The following is a 25,700-nucleotide window of genomic DNA, read 5'->3' as shown; positions in this document are numbered from 1 at the left end:
CCAAAGCATGTCTGTGTGTTTGTTTGCACATATATTCTGTAGATTAAGGTGAATAACTCATGAACTACAAATCCTTTTATGAATCAGAGAGGCTGGACAGACAGAGGACAGTAGTGCTAGAAAGGAGGGGAGAGAGGAAGAAGAAATGTAGATGGTTGATCAGCTCCATTTTCTTCATAGCAAGGGATATGGAACATAAGGAAACCCACAAAATCACTGCAAAAGGTGGTTTAGGGTCAGGTGAAAAAAACTCCTTTTACACCTTGCATAAATCTTTGTTTATCACATTTCATTGGAGAGAGAGGCCTCATTTCTAGGAAAACACAGGAAATAACCCCCAGCATATAAAGAGTATTTAGAGTTAGTATTCAGCTAGTTATAGCTGTTTGGAGAGAAAAAGTAGTTTTAGGAATTTCCAGAGTATTTGACTGCGCATAACTTAATGGTTCATGTTGGTAATGAAGAGCAGAACACTCAGAGATCTACAGAGGACAGCCATAAGAGGTCAGACACCCAAATACAGTCAGACTTGTGTAGAAAGCTGTACCGAGATGAAGGAACATGTTAGTGGGAACCATTTGGAAGGTCAGGGAAGTGCAATTTTGTCTGTGCCATTCATCATTTTGCAAATTGGGTGAAGGACTGAGACTCCAGTAAGGAGAGGGAGTTCTCACTGTCCTGGTGAGCAGTGAAGAGTTCTCTGCTTCTGGCCTGCCACCCATTGGTCCAATGTGAGAGTAAGTCAGTAAAGACATCCAGGATTACTGAAAGTAAGGAGGGAATAGAAGGAAGAGAGGAAGCAGAATATTAGGTATGACCTCAGGGTTGAGTTCCCTTGAACAACATCGTATTGAAAGTCATACAAGATAGCATTAGGTCCAGTGTTAGGCTACTGGGAAAAATTCTTCTACCTTGGATTAAATCGGTCCATATTTAATTTCCTGAAGAGATTCAACTGCATTTCTGTGGTAAAATGAAAATACTGCTTTTCATTTGGTTTTGGTCTCTTAGTTCACACCAGAGTACTCGAGCAAATTGCTAGATGGAACAAAAGAGCTGGAGATGGAGCTGCAGCTCAAGTGGCAAACATGATCCTAGCATGAACACAGACATGGTTTAAGTTCCCAGCCTCGTAGAAAATTTTGATTTCTGCAGTATTTTCCAAATGAGTTTTCTGTGTCTTATTTTATTTTATTGTTTAGAGATGACACAACGTTAACTGCAATTGCAGTTTGTGACTCAAGAATTAACATTTGGTAAGTTGTGTTATCTGTCATCTGAGTGTAAAGTCATTTGTAGTGTCAGTTTAGTGTACAATCTATGTGACAGCTTATCAGTATCCTCATGTAATAGTTATTTTTGTACTGAAACTAAGTAGAAATTGATAGAGTCAATTAGGACATACTTGGTCATGGTCTGCCATGAAGTGAAATTAGCAATCATATCCTTATTTACCTATTATCAGTGCCTACGTGCAACTTGCACTGAGCTAATGGAGGTACGAATCCCATTCAGGAACAATTAGGTTTTCTCAGTGGTTCTGAGGTGAAACAGTTGTTGGGCCTCTTTCCTTCTCCAGAAATCTGTTTCTTAGACAGGCCCACTGTCAGTTCTGATGAGAGTCCAATTTCTAAGCTGTTGTTTCTTGTATTTTGTTGATAAGCAGTTAAGAGCCAAGTTTGTGAAAATGAGAAGGGAGTAGAGCAGACTTAGACAGCTGAAAATCAGATTGCATAAAGGATTGAGTTTCTCTGTAGTGAGTTGCATGTACAATTAAACTACATGATACCAATAAACATTTTGTTAATTTTAAGAAAGAAATTTCTTTACTTGTGCATAGAAACTTTCTTTTGAAGAGATAATAGTGTAAATTCCCAAAGAAATTAATTTCCTTTCTAGGGAAATGTGGAGACAGATTTCTGATGTTCAGGGAAAATTTTCCAACAAAGGAAAAGACATTAACTAAGTTTCTATATCATCTCAATATTGTGTGCCTGGGAATCTTTCTAACTTTGTTTGGAAGAACAGAAATATATAAAAGATATGTTTCATGTCCCTGTTGTGATTGAGATCCTGCAAAAACACTAGCACAATCTGAAGGGCATTTCACAATCCTTGGACACACACTACCAAATCCCCACCGTTGACTACACTTCTGTGTTACACATCTGGAATATCAACTTGAGCTACCACATAAAAATTAGTGTGTTTTGCAATAGAATCATTTATTTTTCTATTTGCTTGAAGTAATTTTTACTTCTTTCTTGGTTTATCAGACCTCTGATCGATCAAGTACTTATCAATTTACTTTCATGACTTATTATAATCCCTAAAGTCTTTGGGATATTTGTAGCTCTGTCTTTATAAAAATAAAAGATACATAGAGCCTGTATCCTAGCTACTGAAGAGTCTGAGAACTGTGGATCGTGGATCAGAGAGAGCCCTGGCACTAAAGACCTAGAGATTCCTACCTCCCATTAATTACCAGAAAAAAAAATAGAAGCGGTGCTGGGGCTCAAGAAGTAGAGTGGTAGCTCTGAGCTGAAGAGCTCAGGGACAATGCCCAGGCTCGGAATTCAAGTCCCTTGAATGGAAAAAATATCAGATATACTATTGATTTCATTCTTTTCAGCTTCTTGAGATGTGGTTAATAGCATATGATCTTCTGATAGAATATATATTCTTCAGCTAGACGAATAGGTCATGAAGAGAATTTTTTCTAGTCAGTATGTCAGCTGCACTTCACAAGATGTTACAAATGCAGTCAACCAAATGATACAATCCTTTCTGGATGAAGCAGTGGAGATCTAATTAGTAATATCGGTGGGAACCTCTGGGATTCTTATCCAGTTAACTTCCTGAAAGCCAGAAGTATGGCTCAAGTGGTAGAGTATCTTCTTAACAGAGAAAGCTAAGGGAGAGCACCCAGGCCGTAAGAGGAAGCCCAATAGTACCTGCACATAAACACAGTAAGAAAGAGAAAGAAAGAAGTCCACCTCCCTAGCAGAGACAGTCACAGGCCTTTTGTGAATGGATGAAAGAGATATTCCAATATGGCACCCAAAAGGAAGCAAATGTAAATGTACTCCATCTGGCAAAGAAAACTTGAAAGTATTACGACATGAAAGTCATTTCATTTTGCTAAAGACACTGCAATGATTAACAACAAAAAGGCAACTAATCCTCAACGCACCCAATTTGACACAACAGACATCGCTGAACATAAATGAGTAGATGGATCCCAACCATGTTAGATCCTTTCCAAAGAATCCGCAAGAAACCAGATTCAACTGAAGGCCAAGAGCCAAAGACAGCACATATCTGCAGAATATTCCACCCAACATTCTCAGAATAAATATCATTCCAGCAACCCTCAAAGTTTCTACAAAGGAAATTAATATTTAGAGCATAGAGGCAGCATTATTCTCTTTTTCCCTTTCCCTTCCTCTAATATTCCTCTACAGTAATTATTCAAAGAGGTTTCTTGGCAGAGTATAAAGGAAGTCCTAAAAATTACATGTAAGAGAAGACAATGTTACTGTTTGCTATCATACTATGATGGAATTCAATTGGAAATGGACAAAAGATAAAAGACAGAAAATATTGAAATACATAGAAATGGAACAAAACGCTTTGAATGGTTAATTGATTATTGAAGAAAGAAAGGATGGATATGTATTCAAGTCTATAAAAACCATTAGAGAGTCTGACTATGACGTTTGGTTTCATCCTATAGGGACACCTCATCCTATACCACAACCAAACTTGATGACACAAACAACAATGAAGGGTAAGGTCTAAATATATATATACTCTCATCTATGTGGATCTATGCATAATAAAATGTATGAAGTACAGTCATACATAAAAGGATAGTCACTAAAAGAAAGTGATTAGTATTATTGAACTTTATTTTAGGTATTGATGACACTGCAGGGCCTTTGATATTTTTCTAAGATTTGTGGGCTGTAATATCAGTAGATAACTTTTTAAAATCTTAGGTGTTTCCAAGAAGAAATGTCAAGAGTTATTGTTCCTAATCTATTGTGGTGTTCAAAGGCAATTTAGTGTTTTGCTGTAAGGCTCAGCAATTTAAAAACTTCTCTCTGATCACTAGAGGATAAAACAAGTTACAGTTGCGAACTCTCTCTTTCTCTCTCTCTCACTCTCTCTCTCTTTCTCTCTCTCTCTCTCTCTCTGTCTCTCTCCTCTCTCCCTCTCTTTCTCTCTCCTTGTCTCTTTGTCTCGATGAATGAGAAAAGGCTGATTATTAGGGGATTTTTAATTTGATGTGTATTTTCCTAAAATGTCTTACTGTTAACGTGTGTTTTCTGCCCCAAACAAAAATTTGCTGGATGTCTATCTGAAGTGATGATGATGATGATAAAAAAGACCAGCAAATCTGTTCATGCCCATGTTCGTCCCTGTTGTGTCTTATTTCATTGCTGTGGGAAGGAGACTGTCTAATATAGAATGATTTGCCTAGGATTTCAGTTATTCATGGGAGAAGTGGCAGTGGAAGAAACCTCCTCATACCATTTGTGATTTATTTAGTGAATGAGAAGTTTTTTATCATCAAGTTAGGGTTGAAATCAAATATTACTAAACAGCCAAAGCATGTCTGTGTTTTTGTTTCCACATATATTGTGTAGGTTAAGGTGAATAAGTCATGAACTAGAAATCCTTTTATGAATTAGAGAGGCTGGAGAGACAGAGGACAGTAGTGCCAGCAAGGAGGGGAGAGAGGGAGCAGAAATGTAGATGGTTGATCAGCTCAATTTCCTTAACATAGCAAGGGAAACGGAACATCAGGAAACCCACGAAAACAGTGTAAACAGTGCTTTATGGTCATAGGAAAAGAACTCCTTGTGAATCTTGCATAAGTTTTTATTTAGCACAGGTAATCATTTCATTAGAGAGAGATGCCTCATTTCTAGGAAAGCACAGGAAATACCCCCTTCCATATATAGTATATGTAGAGTTTGTTTTCCGGGTATTAGAGCAATTTGGGAAGAAAAAGTCTCTTTAGAAACTTCCATAGTATTTGACTGTGCATAATTTAATGGTTCATGTTGATAATGAGGAGCAGAACATACATAGATTGACAGAGGACAGCCATATGTGGTCAGATACCCAAGTATAGACAGAGTAGTGTACAAAGCTGTACAGAGAACAAGAACCGTATTTGTGGGAACAATTTAGAAGGTCAGGGAAGTGTAATTTTGTCTGTGCCATTCTGTCTTTTTTGCAAATTGAGTGAAGGATTGAGACTCCAGTATGGAGAGGGAGTTCTCCTTGTCCTGCTGAGCAGTGAAGAGTTCTCTGCTTCTGGCCTGCCACCCATTGGTCCAATCTGAGAGTAAGTCAGTAAAGACATCTAGAATTACTGAAAGTAATGAGGGAATAGAAGGAACAGAGGAAGCAGAGTATTAGCTATGACCTCAGGTTGAGTTCCCTTGAAGAGTATTTTATTGAAATTCATACAAGATGTCAAGAGGTACTGTGGTAGCGGTACTGGGAAAAATTCTTCTACCTTGCATGCAACTGTTCCATATTTAATTTCCTGAACAGATTCAACTGTATTTCTGGGTAAAATGAAAATACTGCTTTTCATTTGGTTCTGGTCTCTTAGTTCACACCGGAGTACCAGAGCAAAGTGCTAGAGGGGACAGAGGAGCTGGAGATGGAGCTGTAGCTCAAATGGCAAACATGATCCTACATGAACAGAGTCATGGTTTTAGTATCCAGCCTTGTAGAAAAGTTTGATTTCCTCTCTATGTTCCAAATCAATTGTTTGTGTCTTACTTTATTTTTTAGAGATGAAACAACGTTAACTGCAATTGCAGTTTGTGACCCAACCATTAACATTTGGTAAGTTGTATTATCTCTCATCTGAGTGTAAATTCATTTGTAGTGTGAATTTATTACACAATCTATATGACAGATTCTTCGTGTCCTCCTGTAATCATTTTGTTTGTATTGAAACTAAAAGAAAGTGATAGAGTCAGTTAGCACATACTTGGTCATGTTCTGCTATGAAGTGAAAAGTAGCAACCATATCTTTATTTACCTATTATCAGGGCCTTCATGCCACTTGCACTAAGCCAATGGAGGTAAGAATCCCAATCAGGAGCAATGAGGTAGTCTCAGTGTTTCTGAGGTGAAAAGAGCCGGTGGGCCTCTTTCATACTTCAGAAATGTGATATTTGGACTCTCAGTTCTGATGACAGTCCAGCTTTTGGACTCTCTTTTGGTGAGAAGCAGTTAAGAAAACAACAAGTTAATGTAAGTACGGAGGGGGTAGAGCAGACTTGGAAAGTTGAAAATCAGATTGCATAAAGGATTGAGTTCCTCTGTAGTGAGTTGTATGTACAATGAAAATACATGATACCAATAAACATTGTGTTAGGTTTACTAAGAAAGAAATTTCTTTACTTGTACACTAAAGCTTTCTTTTGAAGAGATAAAAACGTAAGTTTCCACAGAAATTAATTTCCTTTCTGGGTAATAGTAGAATTCCTCTGTTTATTTAGCTAAGTATGGAAAAATTTAAATTCTACAAATTCATGAGTGTTTGGGTAACTTGCTACCTTGAGTAAGACTATGAATGTACATGGTATTTGACTGTATATAATTTAATTCTCTAGCTTGGATAAAAATGATTCAACAGAATTTGGGACAGAAGAATTCAAGCAAAGGTCAGATATCTATCAATAAAAAACGTACATAAATATATATGTTATGAAACAGACTGATCATTTCTGGGTAGTTTCCAAATACTTTCAGTGTACCTTCTGTCTGTCATATTACTCCTTTTCATTTTGATGAGTAAATGAGAAAGGAGTTGCACAAAAGTGTTTTGCTATTTTAGGGAGCAGTGCAGGGAAACCTCCCAAACCCTGCACATTGCCAGTGTATGAGAACCTACTACAATTGGTTATGTTCTTTTTTTCTGACGGCAATGACATACAATTCTATGTATTTATTTCCTGCCATAACAATTTCGTCACAGGTGAAGAAATACAAGTGTCAGTTAAAAGTGGCTATACAACTTTGTTTAATCTTTTCCGTAGTTTTTTGGCTATGTCTGATTCTTTGATGGGTATTCCCTTTCCCTAGGTCTGGACCTTAATTTTTACATATACCTTTCATTGTGCACTTAATGCCAACTTTTAAAAACTGTGGTTCTAAGTTTTGTGTAACTATAAACACTGTCTCTGTACCATTTATATTGGATAATGAGATGACTCGGTGACATTATGACAAGGTCCTTACTACTCACATCTGTGAATACATGGTTCATGAATAAATGTACATTTTCAATGAATGAGCTACGACACAGAGAGTTAGAGAGAGAGAGAGTCCATACGTGTGTGGCTGAAGGACGGTACTCTGATATCCCTTCAAGTCAGGGCTCCAGGAATGTTTTCCTTTCTTACTTATCACTGAGGCTCTGCTTCTTGATACACACGTGCAGCACGCCATTTTGCTGATTCATTGCAGATGGCCTACCACAGAAAGGAATTTCTACCCTGGATGGCTTCATCTTGCCATCCTCTGGTGGCCTCCACATCCACCACACCCCTGGAAAACAGAATCACATCTGTGAACAAAAGGCTTGCACATCCATCTCGAGTTCTGGTGAAAGACTAAGTGAAAGTGTCATTAAACAGGCAAGCCTAGGCATGAAGGCTCACCAGGCCATGACTAAAGGTATAGCAAGGACAGGGCTGTGAGTTGAGACTTCAGTACTGGATAAAGGTTTGGCAGAGACAGAAGAGCTATAGACATAGTACATTTGACAGACGACCTGTGTAGCACACACAAGGCCATAGTTTTCTAACCGAGAAGTGTCAGAAAAATGCATCACTTCTTCCTACATTGCCCCACTTAATTTCTGTATGTTTCAATATATCCACAGGGAGGACAGCAGCTTAACCAAAGTTGTTGTTCATTCAGATGAAGACATCAAGAGGGGGTGAGTTGACTAATTTTAAATTTTATTTTATTTTTGATTGTTGGGGTAATGCATAGAGGGGTTACAGTTACATCTGCCAGAGAGTAGATGCATTACTTCTCACACAATGATACCCCTTCTCATGTTATTGTGCCCATGTCCCTTCCCCCTCCCAATCATCTTGTTTTTTCTACTTCCTTTTTCTATTTCAAACAAGGAAATAAACCTATATACTGTGTGCCAGGTTACAAAGCCAGATACAGTAGCAATATGAGATTAAGCATAAGGGAAAAAAAGAGAAGAGAAATAACATAGTACATTAAGAACAGCAATCACACAAGATAAAGCTCTTGTTTCCATATCCTAGAGTTCCTTTCATTTAGTGTGAGTTGAGTTTTTGGTCATCTAAATGATAAACCATTTCGGACAATGATGGATTTTCACAGTACACAGGACTACCTATCCATATCGCATGGAATCATGATACGTTTTAAAACTAAGGAGAAATGATAGAGCAGATCATAAGACAGTGGCTCACGGAGTGCTGTGAAGTCAAGAACTAGCACCCAGAATCCTGAGATTATCACAGAGCCTATCAGCTACTCACCAGAAGCCCAGGGACCTGGCAATCCCTTTCTGAAACCTAAAGGTACTCAGTCCCAGGTGTCTGAAGGTCACAAGAGGAAGAAGCACATTCACACTGAATGGAAGTCCTGCTTTTAGACTGCTCTTCCTTGTCCCTAACTGAGAGGCAGGAAGTAGAGGTGGGAGTGGAAGGCAAGTGGCATGCAGAAATTAGATATAACTCTTGAGTCCCTTTGAATTGAGTTGGGTGCAAGGAGATAAGGCTGTTATCCACCAGGTTAGGAAGATTTATTTGTTTATAGTGTTATTAAACCTTGGATAAAAATCATCTTTTGCAGGTGTAAATGTTTAATTTCTGCAAAAAGCCTCACTTCAGTTTCTTTGCATGTGTGGATATTGAACATACCTAATAAGTAGAGAAATGTGGAGACAGATTTCTGATGTTCAGGGAGAGTTTTCCAGCACTAGAAAATGACATCAACTAAGTTTCTACCTCATCTCGATATTGTATGCCTGGGAATCTTTCTAATTTTATTTGGACAAAACAGAAATATATTAAGATATGTTTCATGTCCCCATTGTGATTGAGATCCTGCAAAAACACCAGCACAATCTAAAGGGCATTTCACAATCCTTGGACACACACTACCAAATCCCTACCATTGACTACTCTTCTGTCTTACCCATCTAGAACATCAACTTGAGCTACCACATGAAAATTAGTGCGTTTTGCAATAGAATCATTTATTTTTCTATTTGCATGAAGTAATTTTTACTTTCTTTCTTGGTTTATCAGACCTCTGATTGATCAAGTACTTATCAATTTACTTTCATGTCTTATCAAAATCCCTAAAGTCTTTGGGATATTTGTAGCTCTGTCTTCATAAAAATAAAAGATACATAGAGCCTATAATCCTAGCTACTGAGGAGGCTGAGAACTGTGGATCATGGTTCAGCGTCAGCCCTGGCACTAAAGACTTTGAGGCTCCTACCTCCCATTAAGTACCAGAAAAAAACAGAAGCGGTGCTGGGGCTCAAGAAGTAGAGTGGTAGCTCTGAGCTGAAGAGCTCAGGGACAATGCCCAGGCTCAGCGTTCAAGCCCCTTGAATGAAAAAATATCAGATATACTTTTGATTTCATTTTTTCAGCTTCTTGAGATCTGGTTATTAGCATATGATCTTCTGATAGAATATATATATGCTTCAGCTAGAGGAACAGGTCATGAAGAGAATTTTTTCTAGTCAGTATGTCAGCTGCTCTTCACAAGATGTTACAAATGCAGTCAACCAAAGGATAGAATCCTTTCTGGAACAAAGAGGTGGAGGTCTAAATAGTAATATCGGTAGGAAACTCTATGAGATTCTTATCCAGTTAACTTCCTGAAAGCCAGAAGTATGGCTCAAGTGGTAGAGTATCCTTCTTAATAGAGAAAGCTAAGGGAGAGCACCCAGGCCGTAAGAGGAAGCCCAATAGTACCTGCACAAAAACACAGTAAGAAAGAGAAAGAAGGAAGTCCACCTCCCTAGCAGAGACAGTCACAGGGTTGTTGTGAATGGATGGAAAGAGATATTCCAAGAATGGCACCCAAAAGGAAGCAAATGTAAATGTATTCCTATCTGGCAAAGAAAACTTGAAAGTATTACAACATGAAAGTCATTTCATTTGGCTAAAGGGACTGCAATTATTAACAACAAAATCCTACTAAGACTCAATGCACCCAATTTGGCGCAACAGACAGTGCTGAACATAAATGAGTAGATGGATCCCAACCATGTTGGATCCTTTCCAAAGAATCCGCAAGAAACCAGATTCAACTGAAGGCCAAGAGCCAAAGGCAGCACATATCTGCAGAATATTCCACACAACAGTCCCAGAATATGTATCATCCCAGCAACCCCCAAGCTTTCTCCAAAGGAAATAATATTTAGACCCTAGAGGCAGCATAATTCTTTTTCCCTTTCTCTTCCTCTAATACTCCTCTACAGTAATTATTCAAAGAGATTTCTTGGCAGAGTATAAAGGAAGTCTTAACAATTACATATAAGAAAAGTCAATGTACTCTTCCCTATCATACTATGGTGAGATTCAACTGGAAATAGCAAGATAAACTACAGAAAATATTGAAATAGATAGAAATCGAACCAAACACTGTGAATGGTTAATGGGTTATTAAAGAAAGAAAGAAGGGATTTGTAATCAAGTCTACAAAAACCATTAGAGAGTCTGACTATGACGTTTGGTTTCATTCTATAGGGACACCTCATCTTATACCACAACCAAACTTGACGAAACAAACAACAATGAAGGGTAAGGTCTAAATATACATATACTCTCATCTATGTGCATCTATGCATAATTAAATGTATGTAAGTACAGTCACACATTAAGGATAGTGTCTGAAATGAAAGTCATTAGGATTACAGAACTTTATTTTAGGTATTGATGACACTGCAGGGCCTTTGATATTTTTCTAAGATTCTTGGGCTGTAATATCTTTAGATAACTTTCTAAAATCTTAGGTGTTTTCAAGAAGAAATATCAAGAATTCTTTTTGTTCCTAATTTAGTGTGGTGGCCAAAAGAAATTTAGTGTTTTGTTGTAAGATTCAGCAGGTTAAACGTTCTGGTGACTCTGTTGTTCCTAGTTAGAGGATAAGACAAGTTAAAGGTGGTCTCTCTGTCTGTTTGTCTGTCTGTGTGCCTGTCTGTGTGTCTGTCTGTGTGTGTGTCTGTTTGTCTCACTCCCTCTCTCTCTCTCTCTTTCTCACACACTGTCTCTCTGTCTGTCTCTCTGTCTGTCTGTCTCTCTCTCTGCCTCTCTCAATGAATGAGTAAAGGCTGATCATTAGGGGCTTTTTAATTTGTTATGTATTTTCCTAAAATGCTTTACTGATAAGGTGCGTTTTTGGCCCCAATCAAAAATTTGCCCAATTATGTGATGGATGTCTATCTCAAGCGATGATGATGATGATGAAAAGACCAGCAAATCTCTTCACGCCCATGTTCATCCTTGATGTGTCTCATTTCATTGCTGTGAGAAGGAGGCTGGCTAAAATAGAATGACTTACCTAGGTTTTCAGATGTTCATGGGAGACGTGACAGCTGAAGAAAGCTCCCTCATAGCATTTGTGATTCACTTAGTGAATGAGAAGTCTTTTACCATCAAGTCAGGGTTGGAATTTTATGTGAAAGGCAAATATTACTAAATAGCCAAAGCATGTCTGTGTGTTAGTTTCCACATATATTCTGTAGTTTAAGGTGAATAACTTATGAACTACCAATCCTATTATTAATCAGAGAGGCTGGACAGACAGAGGAAGCAAGGAGGGGAGAGAGGAAGCAGAAATGTAGATGGTTAATCAGCTCCATTTCCTTCATAGCAAGGGAAACGGAACATCAGGAAACCCACAAAAACAGTGTAAACAGTGCTTTAGGGTCATAGGAAAAGAACTCCTTGTGAATCTTGCATAAGTTTTTATTTAGCGCAGGTAATCATTTCATTGGAGAGAGAGGCCTCATTTCTGGGAAATACCCCCTTACATATGTAGTATATATAGAGTTCGTTTTCTGGGTATTATAGCAATTTGAGAAGAAAAGTCTCTTTAGAAACTTCCATAGTATTTGACTGTGCATAATTTAATGGTTCATGTTGATAATGAGGAGTAGAATACACATACATTGACAGATGAGAGCTATTTGTTGTCAGATACTCAAATGTAGACCGATTTGTGTAGAAAGCTGTACAGAGACTAAATACCATGTTTGTGGGAACCCTTTGGAAGGTCAGGGAAGTGAAATTTTTCTGTGCCATTCCGTATTTTCACAAATTGGGTAAAGAATTGAGGCTCCTGTAAGGAGAGGGAATTCTCAATGTCCTGGTGAACAATGAAGTGTTCTCTCTTTCTGGCCTGCCACCCATTGGTCTAATCTGAGAGTAAGTCAGTAAAGACATCTAGGATTACTGAAGGTAATGAGGGAATAGAAGGAACAGAGGAAGCAGAATATTAGCTATGATCTCAAGTTGAGTTCCCTTGAAGAGTATTGTATTGAAATTCATACAAGATGTCAAGAGGTACTATGGTAGGGGTACTGGGAAAAATTCTTCTACCTTGCATGAAACCGGTCCATATTTAATTTCCTGAACAGATTCAACTGTATTTCTGTTGTATTACTGTATTACTGCTTTTCATTTGGTTCTGGTCTCTTTGTTCACACCGGAGTACCAGAGCAAAGAGGGAACAGAGGAGCTGGAGATGGAGCTGTAGCTCAAGTGGCAGAACCTGTTCCTAGGATGAATGCAGTTATGGTTTTAGTACCCAGCCTGCAGAAAAAGTTTGATTTCCTCTACAGTTTCCAACTCAATTTTCTGTGTCTTTTTTTTTACTTACATTTTAGGGATGACACAACCTTAACCGCCATTGCGGTTTGTGACTCGAGCATTAAAATTTGGTGAGTTACCTGTCATCTGAATGTAAATTCATTTGTGGTGTGAGTTTAGTACACAGTCTATATGACGGCTGATCATTGTCTTCATTATTCCTCCTCCTGTATTGAAACTAAATAGAAAATGACAGCATCTGGCAGCAGATACTTGGTCATGGTCTACTGTGAATTCAAACATAGCAACTGTATTTTTATTTACCTATTCTCTACCTTATTTACTTATTGCCTACATGCAACTTTGACTGAGCCAATGGAGGTAAGAATCACAGTCAGGCACAGTGAGGTGGTCTCCGTGTTTCTGAGGTGAAAGAGCTGGTGGGCCTCTTTCATTCTCCAGAAATCTGATACTTGGCCAGGCCCACTGACAGTTATGATGAGAGTCCAGCTTCTAGGCTGTTGTTCCTTGTCCTTTGGTGAGAAGCAGTTAAGAATACAGCCAAGTATGTGAAAAGAAGGAGGGAGAAGAGCAGACTGAGAAAGCTGAAAATCACATTGTATAGTGGATTGATTTCTTCTGAAGTGAGTTACATGTACAAATGAACTAACGCATACCAATAAACTGTGTGTTAGGTTTACTAAGAGAGAAAAATTATTTGACCATGCATAAAAGCTTTCTTTTGTAGAGGTAAAAATATAAGTTCCTGCAAAACGAATTTCCTTTCTAGGGAAAAAATGGAAATACCTTGTTCCTTTAGCTAAATATGTAAAAGTTTCAATTTCTACAAATTTGTCAGTGTTAGATTAACTTACTACCTTGAGTAAAAAAGTAAAACTATGATTGCACATGGTATTTGACTGTATATAATTGAATTCTCTTTAGCTTGGATAAGAATGACCCAACAGCATTTGGGACAGAAGAATTCAAGCAAAGGTCAGATATCTATAAATAGAAAAACATACATAAATATATATGTTATGCAACAGACTGATCATTTCTGGGTAGTTTCCAAATATTGTCAGTGTACCTTCTGTCTATCATATTACTCCTTTTCATTTTGATGAGTAAATGAGAAATGAGTTGCACAAAATGTTTTGCTATTTTAGGGAGCAGTGAAGGAAAACTCTTAAACCCCCCACTCACATTGCCAGTGTATAAGATCCTACTACAACTGGTTGTGTTCCTTTGGTCTGGTGGCAATGAAATATAATCCTTTGCATTTATTTCGTGCCATAACAGTTTCTTTACAGGTGAAGAAATACAAGTGTCAGATCAAAGTGACTACAAGTTTGTTCGGGCCTTTCCATATTTTATTGGCTATGTCCAGTTCTTTGATGGGTATACTCTTTCTCCATATCTATTCTTTTCATTGTGACCTTCAAGCCAACTTTTCAAAACTGTGGTTCTAAGGTTTGTGACACTGTGAATACTTTATGGACAATATTTATATTGTATAGACAGATGACTCCATGGCGTTATGACAAGCTCCTTACTGCTCACACCTGTGAATACAGGGTTTGTGAATAAATTTATGTTTGCAATGAAAGAGCTAGGAGACTAAGAGAGAGAGTGTGTGTCCACATGTGTGCTTTAGGTAAAGGGGCTCCAAATCAGGTTTCTAGGATTAATCTGTTTTCTTGCTTATCATTGGGCCTCTGCTTCTTGATCCACACATGAAGTGCACCCTTTTGTTGATTCAGTGTAGATGTACTTCTGCAGAAAGGAATACCCTGGATGGCTTTCTATTGCTAACCTGTCATATTTTCCCCATCTGTAAACCAAAGGTCTGCACATCTATCTAAAATTCTGTTGAAAGCCTAATGGGAAGGGTCATTGATCAGGCAAGCCTCGGCATGAAGGATCAACATGCCATGATCATGGGAGTAGCAAGGACAGTGCTCTGAGTTCTGACCTCAGGAAAAGAAGGGTTGACAGAGACAGAAGACCTAGACACATAGTACATTGGACAGACCACCTGTGTAGAAAAACAAGGCCACAGTTTTCTAACCGAGTAGTGTTAGAACATTGTATCATTCCCTCCCACATTTTCCCACTTAATTTTTATATGTTTTGATATGTCCACAACAAGGACAGCAACTTAACAACTGTTATTGTTCCTTCAAATGAAGACATAAGTAGTGTGCGAACTGATTTTTTTTTTTGGTCGTGACAAGGTATAGAGGGGTTACACTTACATTCGTCAGGTAATAGGAAGATTACTTGTCACAAATTGATTCCTCTTTTTCATGTTTTTTCCCAGTTCTTTTCCCCACCCCCTCCCAATCATCTTGTCTTCCCTCCTTTCCTTTCCTATTTCAAATAACCAAATAAGAATATATACAATATACCAGATAATAAAGTCAGATACAGTCCCAATAGGAAATTAACCATAAAGAGGAAAAAGGAAAAGAGAAATAACATAGTACCTTAAAAACAACAATCACACAAAATAAAGCTCTTGGTTCCATTTTTTAAAGTTCCTTTCATTTAGTGTGAATTGATTTTTTTGTCATCAAGTGATAAATCAGAATTGGACAGTGGTGACTTTTCAGGATACAAAGGACTACCTATGAATATCATATGTAATCCAGATGTGTTTTGAAACTAAGCAGGATATGAAGAGCAGATCAAAAGAGAGTGGTTCATGGAGTGCTGTGATGTCAAGAACGAGCACTTAGAATCCCTAGGTGCCTGTCAGCTACTCACAATGAGCCAAGGTTGCAGGGAATCCTTTTCTGAAACAAAAAGGTACTCTCAGTTGTCTGTAGTTCCCAGGAGGTAAGACACTGATAAAACACCAGCACAATGCAAGGGACATTTCACAATCCCTCTAACCTCACTGGCAATGCCTTATCTGAATACTATTTCATCTTACACATCTGGAATATCAGCTTGACTACCACATCAAAGTTAGTGTGTTTTGCAATAGTATCAATTTTTTCCCATTTCCTTTAAGTAAGTTAAACTTTCTTTCTTGGTTTATCAGTCCTCTGATTGATCAATTACTTATCAGTTAACTTTCATATCTTACTATAATCTCTAATATCTTTAGTATTTTTGTAGCTCTATGTCCTTAAATAAGATACACTGCTGCTGTCATCCTAGCTACTCAGCAGGCAGAGATCTGAGGATCACAGTTCAAAACCAGCCCTGGCCTGTGAGACTCTTTGAGTCTCTTACATCCAGTTAACCACTAGCAAAACCATAAGTGGTGCTGTGACTCTAGGGACAGGGTAGTAGTAGCCTTGAGCTGAAGAGCTCATAGAAAGAGCCCAGGCCTTGTGTTGAAGCCACATGAATTGAAAAAAGTAAGATACAATTTGATTTCAATTTTGTTTTTTGATTTCTTCAGACTAGGTTAGTAGCTCAGCATCTGATCTTCTGATAGAATATATATTCTTCAGCTAAAAGATGAAATGTTTTCAAGTGTCTTCTAAACAAATTTGGACTGTAGTAAACTTTGATGTTTTTTGATTGATATTTTTTGTCTAACTGATCTTTCCTTACTCGCAATGGATAGAATGCATCTAATGTCATTCAAGTGTATGTCTCCTTGAAGATTTCATGCTGTTGGTTTTATAGAAGAGCAGTTTCCTGCCCTATATACCTATATTGTTACAATGACTATTCATGGTTGTTGTTTTTTTGTCGGTCCTGGGGCTTGAACTCAAGGCCTGGGCAATGTGCTTGGACTTTCTCAAGGCTAGAGCTCTTCCACTTGAACCATAACACCATTTCTGGCTTTTTTCTATGTACATGGTACAGAGGAATCGAAACCAAGTCTTTCTGCATGCTTGCCAGCACTCTACCACTAGGCTAACCTCCCTTCCCCCCCCTTTTAATACACTTATTTGAAATAGAGAAGAGGAGGGGGAAAACAAGATGGGGTTTCTATTTTTGTTAGTTTTATATATTTTAACCTGAGTTCTCCATAAAGAAAGTCTAGAGACAAGAACTTATGACTAATTTCCTTCTTTGGGAATAACACCTCAGAAAAGCAGAAATCAGGAGATATCTGTGCTGCCATGGTTGTTTATTTGATATAGTTCACAAAATTTCCTGCCAGTCTTGATACTTTTCCACTGTTTACTGCGCTTTTCTTTTAACTGTGTAACAAGAATTTTCTGTCATTGCTTACATTTGATTGTTTTCCAGAAATAAATTCCTCCATTCCATACTCACTCATGAAATGCATGTTTAGTGGGCAGTGTATCATTGAGTCAAGGTTAAATTAATTATATTTTAACCATTAAAACCATTGGCATCTTTCATTAAAGAGAATAGTCCGTATCACCCAAATTCTGCTTGATCATAAGAGACATATTGCTCACATTTCTTTTTCTTTACTGTATCCTTGTTTCTTTCCCCCTTTGTTGTTTGAAGAAAGTGTAGAGAAAGTTTTATTCTCTTCTTCTTTGTGTATCTGGCCTATCAATTTACTCTTTACTACTGGCAGTAGTTAACTTAATGAGCAAGAGGAAGCATATGGTAAAAGACTTAATAATCAGTAAAACCTGTGTGGGTGCAGTATTTACACTCTAACTTTCCAAGTGATACATGCCTTCATGTGCATATATGGTAATACTAAGAAACTGTTGTTGAGGGACAGTTCCACTATTAGTAATCATTAACAGCATACTTTCATTTGAATCAAACTGATGACCTAGCTTCATTTATCTACTGATTTTAATTACTTATATGTATACTGAAGTATGAAGTATCAGCGTTATAGCAGTAGAGAAAATTGATCACTTCATGTATAAAGTAGGTAGCTATTTGACTGAAATTGTATAGTATAGTTGTGCCTTATGATGATACTTTCTTATCCTGGAAGAAGTGTCTGTAGAATGTTATGTGGGATCTAGAATTGAAATGTGAGTTCAAATCTAGGAAGACTCTCTGAATATATATGTATATATATATATATATATATATACATATATATATCCACACATATTTTTAAAGGTAGCATGAAGGAAAGAAATATATTTGTGCATACACCAATAGATGTCAAAATGTGAAATAAGAAATATGGGAAGCAACTAAGACACAGGCATGGCAGCCCAGCTACTGAGAGACAAATGCACATCTTTCTTCCTTCTTTATAACAACTAGGGTAAGAGAGGAATAGGTCATGGGGAGAATTTCTTCTAGTCATTATGTCAGCTACACTTCACAAGATGTTACAAATGCAGTCAACCAAAGGATAGAATCCTTTCTGGAACAAAGCAGTGGCATTCTAAATAGGAATATCGGCAGAAAACCCTATGAGATTCTTATCCAGTTTACTTCCCGAAAGCCAGAAGTATGGCTCAAGTGGTAGAGTATTCATCTTAATAGAGAAAGCTAAAGTAGAACACCCAGGCCCTAAGAGGAAACCCAATAGTACCTGCAGAGAAACATAATAAGAAAGAGAAAGAAGGAAGTCCACCTCCCTAGCAGAGACAGTCACATGCTTGATGTGAATGGATGGAAAGAGATATTCCAAGAATGGCACCCAAAAGGAAGCAAATGTAATTGTACTCCTATCTGGCAAAGAAAACTTGAAAGTATTACAACATGAAAGTCATTTCATTTTGCTAAAGACACTGCAATGATTAACAACAAAAAGGCAACTAATCCTCAATGCACCCAATTTGACACAACAGACATCGCTGAACATAAATGAGTAGATGGATCCCAACCATGTTAGATCCTTTCCAAAGAATCCACAAGAAACCAGATTTAACTGAAGACCCAGAGCCAAAGGTAGCACATATCTGCAGAATATTCCATCCAGCAGTCCCAGAATAAGTATCATCCAGGCAACCCCAAGCTTTCCCCTAAGGAAATAATATTTAGAGCATAGAGGCAGCATTATTCTCTTTTTTCCTTTTCCTTTCTCTAATACTCCTCCGTAGTAATTATTCAAAGAGGTTTCTTGGCAGAGTCTAAAGGAAGTCTTAACAGGACATATAAGAAAAGATAATATTACCATGTGCTATCATACTATGGTGGAATTCAACTAGAAATAGACATGGAAGTAAACAATAGAAAAAATTAAAATACATAGAAATGGAACAAAAATCTGAATGTTTAATGGGTTATGGAAGAAAGAAAGGAGGGACATGTAATCAAATGTAGAAAATCATTGGAGCCTCTGACTATATATTTTGGTTTCATTCTTTAGCGATACTTTATCTGATACCTCAACTGAACTTGACAAAGGAACCAACAATGAAGGGAAAGGTCCAAATAAACATACAATGTCACCCATGTGTATTTATGCATATTTACATGTATGTAAGTACAGTCATCCATGAAAGGACAGTCACAGAAAAGAAAGTAATTGAGATTAGGGACCTGTAAGTATAGATGACAATTGAAGGTCTTTGATATTTTTCTAATTTACTTTGGCCATAATATCAGTAGTTCCTTTCTAAAATGTTAGCTATTTCTAAGAAGAAATATCAAGAATGTTTCTTGTTCCTAATCTATTTTAATGGCCAAAAACAATTTAATGTTTTGCTGTAAGATTTAGCAGGTTAAGAAACTTCTTTCTATTGAATTTGTTTTCTCTAGCTAGAGGATAAAACAACTTAGATGTGTTTTCTCCCTCTCCCTCTCTCTCTTCCTCCCTCTCTCCCTCCCTCCATTCCTCCAGAATGAATGAGTAAAGCCTGGTCATTACTGGGTTTTAATTTGATATGTATTATCCAAAAATGCCTTACCTCTAAGTTCACGTTCAGGCCTAAACAAAAATTTACACAGTTATATGCTGGATGTCTATTTCAAGAGATGGTGATGAAAAGACCAGAGAATCTTTTCATGCCGTATTCATCCCTGATGTGTCTCCTTCAATTGCTGTGGGAAGGAGACTGGTTAAAACATAAGGACATATAATGTGAAGCTAATTGAAAGGACCACCAGGATAGTGAAACAAAAGCCATATAATGAATGATTGTTGTCCTTAATGTACTATGTTGTCTCTCATCTCCTTTGCTGTCCCTTGGTTATCTCATATTGGTATAGTATCTCACTTTGTTATCTGATATATTGAATTTATTAGTATTTGGATATTTGAAATTTGATAGGGAAGGGGGGAAAACCAAGACGGGTGGGAGGTGTGGGGGGGAGGGAAATGGGTACCAAGACATGTGAAAGGGTATCAATGTATTTGAATTAATGCACCTTCTATCTGGAAAATATCATGTAACCCTTTCACTAATTACAATAAAAAAAAGAAAAGAAAAGAAAAGAAAATATAATGACTAGGATATCAGATGTTCATGGGAGACGTGACAGCTGAAGACACCTCCCTCATACCATTTGTGATTTATTTAGGGGATGAGAAGGCTTTTACCATCAAGTGAGGGTTAGAATTGTATGTGAATGTGAATTACTACTAAATAGTAAAAGCAGATCAGTGCGATCATTCCAACATATATTCTGGATATTAATATGAATAACTCATGAAATACAAATCCTTTTTATCACTCAGAGAGGCTGGACGGATAGAGAACAATAGTGCCAGCATGGAGGGAAGAGAGAAAGCAGAAATGTAGGTGGTAGATCAGCTTGATTAATTCCAAAGCAAGGGAAATGGAAGATAAGGAAACCCACAAAACAGTGCTACCAGTGGTTTAGGTTCATAGGAAAAGAATTTGTCAGTCTTGCATAAGTGATTGTTTAGCACAGGTGAACATTTCATTGAAGTGAGAGGCCATATTTTTAGGAAAGCACACGAAATAGCCCCTTGCATATACAGTATATGTAGAGTTAGTTTTCAGGCAGTTATAGCTATTTGGGGAGAAAAAGTAGGTTTTGGAATTCTCACAGCATTTGACTGTGTGCAATTTTGACTGTGTGATGTTGATAATAACTAGCAGGGTGCACATGGATGCACACAAGCAGCCCTAAGTGGTCAGATACCCAAATGTCGACAGACTTGTGTAGAAAGCTGTACAGAGACTAAGCACCATGTTTGTGGGAACCATTTGGAAGGTCAGGGAAGTGCAATTTTTTGTGCCATTCTTTCTTTTTTCAAATTGGGTGAAGGATTGAGATTCCAGTAAGGAGAGGGAGTTCTCACTGTCCTGGTTAGCAGTGGAGAGTTCTCTGCTTCTGGCCTGCCACCCATTGGTACTCTCTGCAAGTAAGTCAGTAAAGACATCCACGATTGTTGAAAATAAGAAGGGAATAGAAGGAACAGAGGAAGCAGAATATTGGCTGTGACCTCCGGGTTGAACTCCCTTGAATTGCATTGCATTGAAAGTCATACAAGATGGCATTAGGTACTGTGGTAAGGGGAACAATTCTTCTATCTTGTGTGAAAACTTTACTTTTCTAAGTTCCATATTTAAGTTCCTGAAGAGATTCAAATCCATTCTATTGTAAAATGGAAATGCTGCTTTTCATTTAAGTACAGGTCTCCTACTTCACACCATAGTACCAGAGCAAATAGCTAGAGGGAACAGAAGAGCTGGAGATGGGATGTAGCTCAAGTGGCAGAGCATGTTCCTCAGATGAACACAGTTATGGTTTTAGTACACAGCCTTGTAGAAATAGTTTGATTTCTTCTAAATGTTCCAACTGATTTTCTGGGGCTGATTTTGTATTATTTTATTTTTTAGAGATGACACAGCATTAACTGCCATTGCAGTTTGTGACCCAAGCATTAACATTTGGTGAGTTAAAATTTTCTGTCATCTGAGTGTAAATTCACTTCTAGGGTGAGGTTAGTACCCAATCTATATGATAGCTGATCAGTGTCCTCATGTATTCCTTCTCTTGTATTGAAACTAAATTGAAAATGATAGCGTCAGGCAGCAGATACTTGGTCATGGTATACTGTGAAGTAAAACATAGTAACCGTACCCTTATTTACCTATTCTCTACCTTATTTACCTATTTCCTACATGCAACTTGTACTGAGACAATGGAGGAGAGAATCCCAGTCAGGAACAATGAGGTGGTCTCAGTGTTTCTGAGGTGAAAATGTTGGTGGGCCTCTTTCCTTCTCTAGAAATCTGGTACTTAGTAGACAGGCTCATTTTCAGGTCTGATGAGAGTCCAGCTTTTAGGCTGCAGTTTCTTGTCTTTTGGTGAGAAGCAGTTAAGAAATCAGCCAAGTTAGTGAAAGGAAGGAGAGAGAAGAGCAGACTTAGAAAGCTGAAAATCAGATTGTATAATGGATTGAGTTCTTCTGAAGTGAGTTGCATGTACAATTAAACTACATGATACCAATAATCAGTGTGTTAGGTTTAGTAAGAGAGAAAAATTCTTTGACCGTGCATAAAAGCTTTCTTTTGAAGTGATAAATATGTAAAAGTTTCCATTTCTACAAATTTGTTAGTGTTAGGTTAACTTACTACCTTAAGTAAAAAAGTAAAACTATGGTTGCACTTGGTAGTGGCTGTATATAATTTAATGCTCTTTAGCTTGGATAAAAATGATCCAGGAGAATTTGGGACAGAAGAATTCAAGCAAAGGTCAGATATAGACATATAGATCAACGTGTATAAGTATATGTTAGGAAACATATTGATCATTTCTGGGAAATTTCCAAGTATTGTCAGTGTATCTTCTGTCTGTCATATTATTCCTTTTTCATTTTGATGAATAAATGAGAAATGAGTTGCACAAAAGTGTTTTGCTATTGTAGGGAGCAGTGTATTAGGTTTACTAAGAGAGAAAAATTCTTTGACCATGCATAAAAGATTTCTTTTGAAATGATAAAATGCAACTCCCCTACGCCAAATTAAATTCCTTTGTTCATTTAGCTAAATATGTAAAAGTTTTGATTTCTACAAATTTGTTAGTCTTAGATTAACTTACTACACTGAGTGAAAACGTAAAACTATGATTGCACATGGTATTTGATTATCTATAATTTAATTCTCTTTAGCTTGGATAAAAACGACCCACCAGATCTTGGGACGGAAGAATTCAAGCAAAGGTCAGATATCTACAAGAAGATAAACATACATAAATATAAATGATATGAAAAAGATTGATCATTTCTGGGTAGTTTCCAAATATTGTCGGTGTACCTTCTGTCTGTCAGATTGCTCCTTTTCCATTTTGATGAGTAAATGAGAAATGAGTTGCATAAAAGTGTTTTGCTATTGTAGGGAGCAGTGAAGGGAAACGCCTAAAACCCCCCACATTGCCAGTGTATGAGATCCTACTGCAACTGGTTGTGTTCCTTTGGTCTGATGGCAAAGACACAGAATTCTATGCATTTATTTCCTGCCCTAACAATTTCTTCACAGGTGAAGAAATACAAGTGTCAGATCCAAGTGGCTACATGTTTGTTCGGTCCTTTCCATATTCTGTTGGCTATGTCCAGTTCTTTGATGACTATAAACTTTCTGTAGGCCTAGACCTTAAATTATACGTATTATTTTCATTGTGCATTAATGCCAACTTTTCAAAACTGTGGTTGTAAGGTTTGTGATAGTGCGAGGACTTTATGGGCACCATTTCTATTGGATAGACAGATGGCTCCACAGCATTATGTCAAGCTCCTTACTGCTCTGTGAATACAGGGTTCGTGAATAAATTTATGTTTACAATGAAAGAGGTAGGAGACAGAGAGAGAGAGATCGATCATGTCCACACGTGTGTGGCAGAGTGGCAATACTCTGCTACTATGGCTTCAAGTTAGGGCTCCAGGAATATTTTACTTTCTTGTTTATCACTGAATCTCTTCTTCCTCATTCACACATGCAATGCATTTTGCTCATTCAATGGAGATGGACTTCTGCCAGAAGGAATACTCTGGATGGCGTCATATTGCTGTCCTCGACTGTTCACCCCCACTGTAGACAGAATCATACCTGTGAACCCAAGTCTACACATCCATCTACCATTCTGGTGAAATCCTAAGGGGAAGTGTCATTGAACAGGCAAGCCTTAGGTAGGAGGGATCACCATGCCATCACCATAGGAGTTGCAAGGACAGGGCTCTGAATTCAGAGTTCAGTACTGGAGAGAAGTTTTGGCAGAGACAGAGGAGATAGAGGCATAGTACATTTGACAGAGCATCTGTGTAGCATGCACAAGCTATAGTTTTCTAACCTAATATTGTTATAAATACAACATTCCTTCCCACATTGTTCTACTTAGTTTTTATATGTTTCAATTTGTCCACAGCAAAGGCAGCAACTTAACCACGGCTGTTGTTCATTCAAACGAAGACATCAGTACTGCGTGAGTTAATTTTTTTTTTATTTTGGGGATCATGTATAGAGTGCTTACACTTATTTTCCTCAGATAGTAGGTGAATTTCTTCTCACACATTGATAGCCCTGTTTATGTTTTCATCTCATTTCCCTTCCCCTACACCTTTGCAATCAACTTGCTTTATCCCCTCCCTCTCCTATTTCAAATAAACATATGTAATATTCCAGGTAACTTTTCAGATACAATAACAATATGAGATTAACAATTAAGGGGAAAAAGGAAAAGAGAAATAACATAGTACATTAAGAACAACTATCACACAAGATAAAGCTCTTGTTTCTGTATTCTAGAGTTTTTTTTTTCATTTATTGTAAGTTGATTCATTTTTCATCTAATTGATAAATCATTTTGGAAAATGATGGCTTTTCAGAGCACAGAGGACTGCCTGTTCATATCACACAAAATCATGACATGTTTTCAAACTAAGTAGAAAATGATAGAGCAGATCAAAAGACAGTGGTTCTTGGTGTGCTGTGAAGACAAATCCTAGCACCCAAAACCCTTAGATTAGCATTTCTCATTATAGGCCCTAATTGTCACCATACCATGAACAAAGGAGTAGCAAGGACAGGGCTCTGGGGTGAGATCTCAGTAGTGGCAGGAGTGGCAGGGACAAAAATGTTAGAGATGAAGCTCTGTTGGCAGCATTTTTGTGTTGCATTCACAAGACCTTAGTTTCCTAACTTAATGTTCTGGAAAAAAAATGCATGATTAATTCCCACATTTTCCCAGTTAATTATTGTGTGTTTTTAATATGTCCACAGTGAGGATAGTGGCTTAAGAGCTGTTATAGTTCATTCCAATAAAGACATCAGTAGTTGGTGAGTTGATTTTTTTTGTCATGTACGTTATCACTTACTCGTTTTGCACAATGATATCTTCAGGGTACACAAGCACTGCTTATCGATATTGAATGTAATCATGATGTGTTTTGAAACTCAATAGAAATGATAGAACCTGTCCAAAGACACTCGCTCATGGTGTGCTATGAAGGCAACTACTAGCACCCAAAATTCTTAGCTTATCACGGTGCCTGTCAGCTACCCCGAATGTGGCAAGGGACCTGGGAATCCTTTGCTGAAACCAAAAGGTAGGCCTAGCACCAGTAGCTAAGAGGTGATCCTTCCTTCTTTTGAATGCTTAAACCCTGAAAAGCCCACATTCATACTGAAGGAGATCCTTACTTCTAGACTGCTTTTTCTTATTCCTATCTGAAGAGCAGGAGCAGCAGCAGGGAATATTAGATGATAATTAGATGATATGTAAGCCTTGAGTCCTTCTGAAGTGAGTTGAACGTGAACAAGACGTCATTATCTACTAGAGTAGGTAGATTTGTTGGGTTATGGTATACTTTTCTTTCTCCCTCTCTCTCACTTTTTTTTTAATTTTTGTTTTTTTATTTTTTTGGTAATTCATTGGCTTGAACTGGGTGCTGTCCCTAAGTTCTTCAGCTCAGGGCTATTAGTGCTCTACCGCTTGTGCCACAGCGCCACCTTGGGTTTTCTGGTGGTAAATTGGACAAAAGAGTCATGGATTTTCATGGCTGGGTTG

The 25,700-nt window shown here is 37.7% G+C and overlaps 1 protein-coding gene and 1 long non-coding RNA gene across 2 annotated transcripts in view; one reads left to right on the top strand and one right to left on the bottom strand.

Moving 5' to 3' along the window:
• The window catches only part of LOC150039124 (uncharacterized), a 226,264-nt gene that overhangs the window by 69,889 nt on the left and 130,675 nt on the right, over nucleotides 1–25,700 (bottom strand). The gene's annotated exons all lie outside the window — the stretch shown is intronic.
• LOC150039131 (uncharacterized) lies at nucleotides 5,817–12,991 on the top strand. Its single transcript, XR_016534534.1, has 5 exons — nucleotides 5,817–5,871; nucleotides 6,648–6,698; nucleotides 7,922–7,978; nucleotides 10,797–10,850; nucleotides 12,938–12,991. It is a non-coding gene; the product is annotated as an uncharacterized LOC150039131 (long non-coding RNA).

This window comes from Megascapheus bottae, unplaced genomic scaffold (assembly GCF_031878675.1).
Source record: "Megascapheus bottae isolate mThoBot1 unplaced genomic scaffold, mThoBot2.hap1 HAP1_SCAFFOLD_76, whole genome shotgun sequence".
Lineage (NCBI taxonomy): Eukaryota > Metazoa > Chordata > Mammalia > Rodentia > Geomyidae > Megascapheus > Megascapheus bottae.
This window is presented reverse-complemented; position numbering and strand designations above follow the sequence as displayed.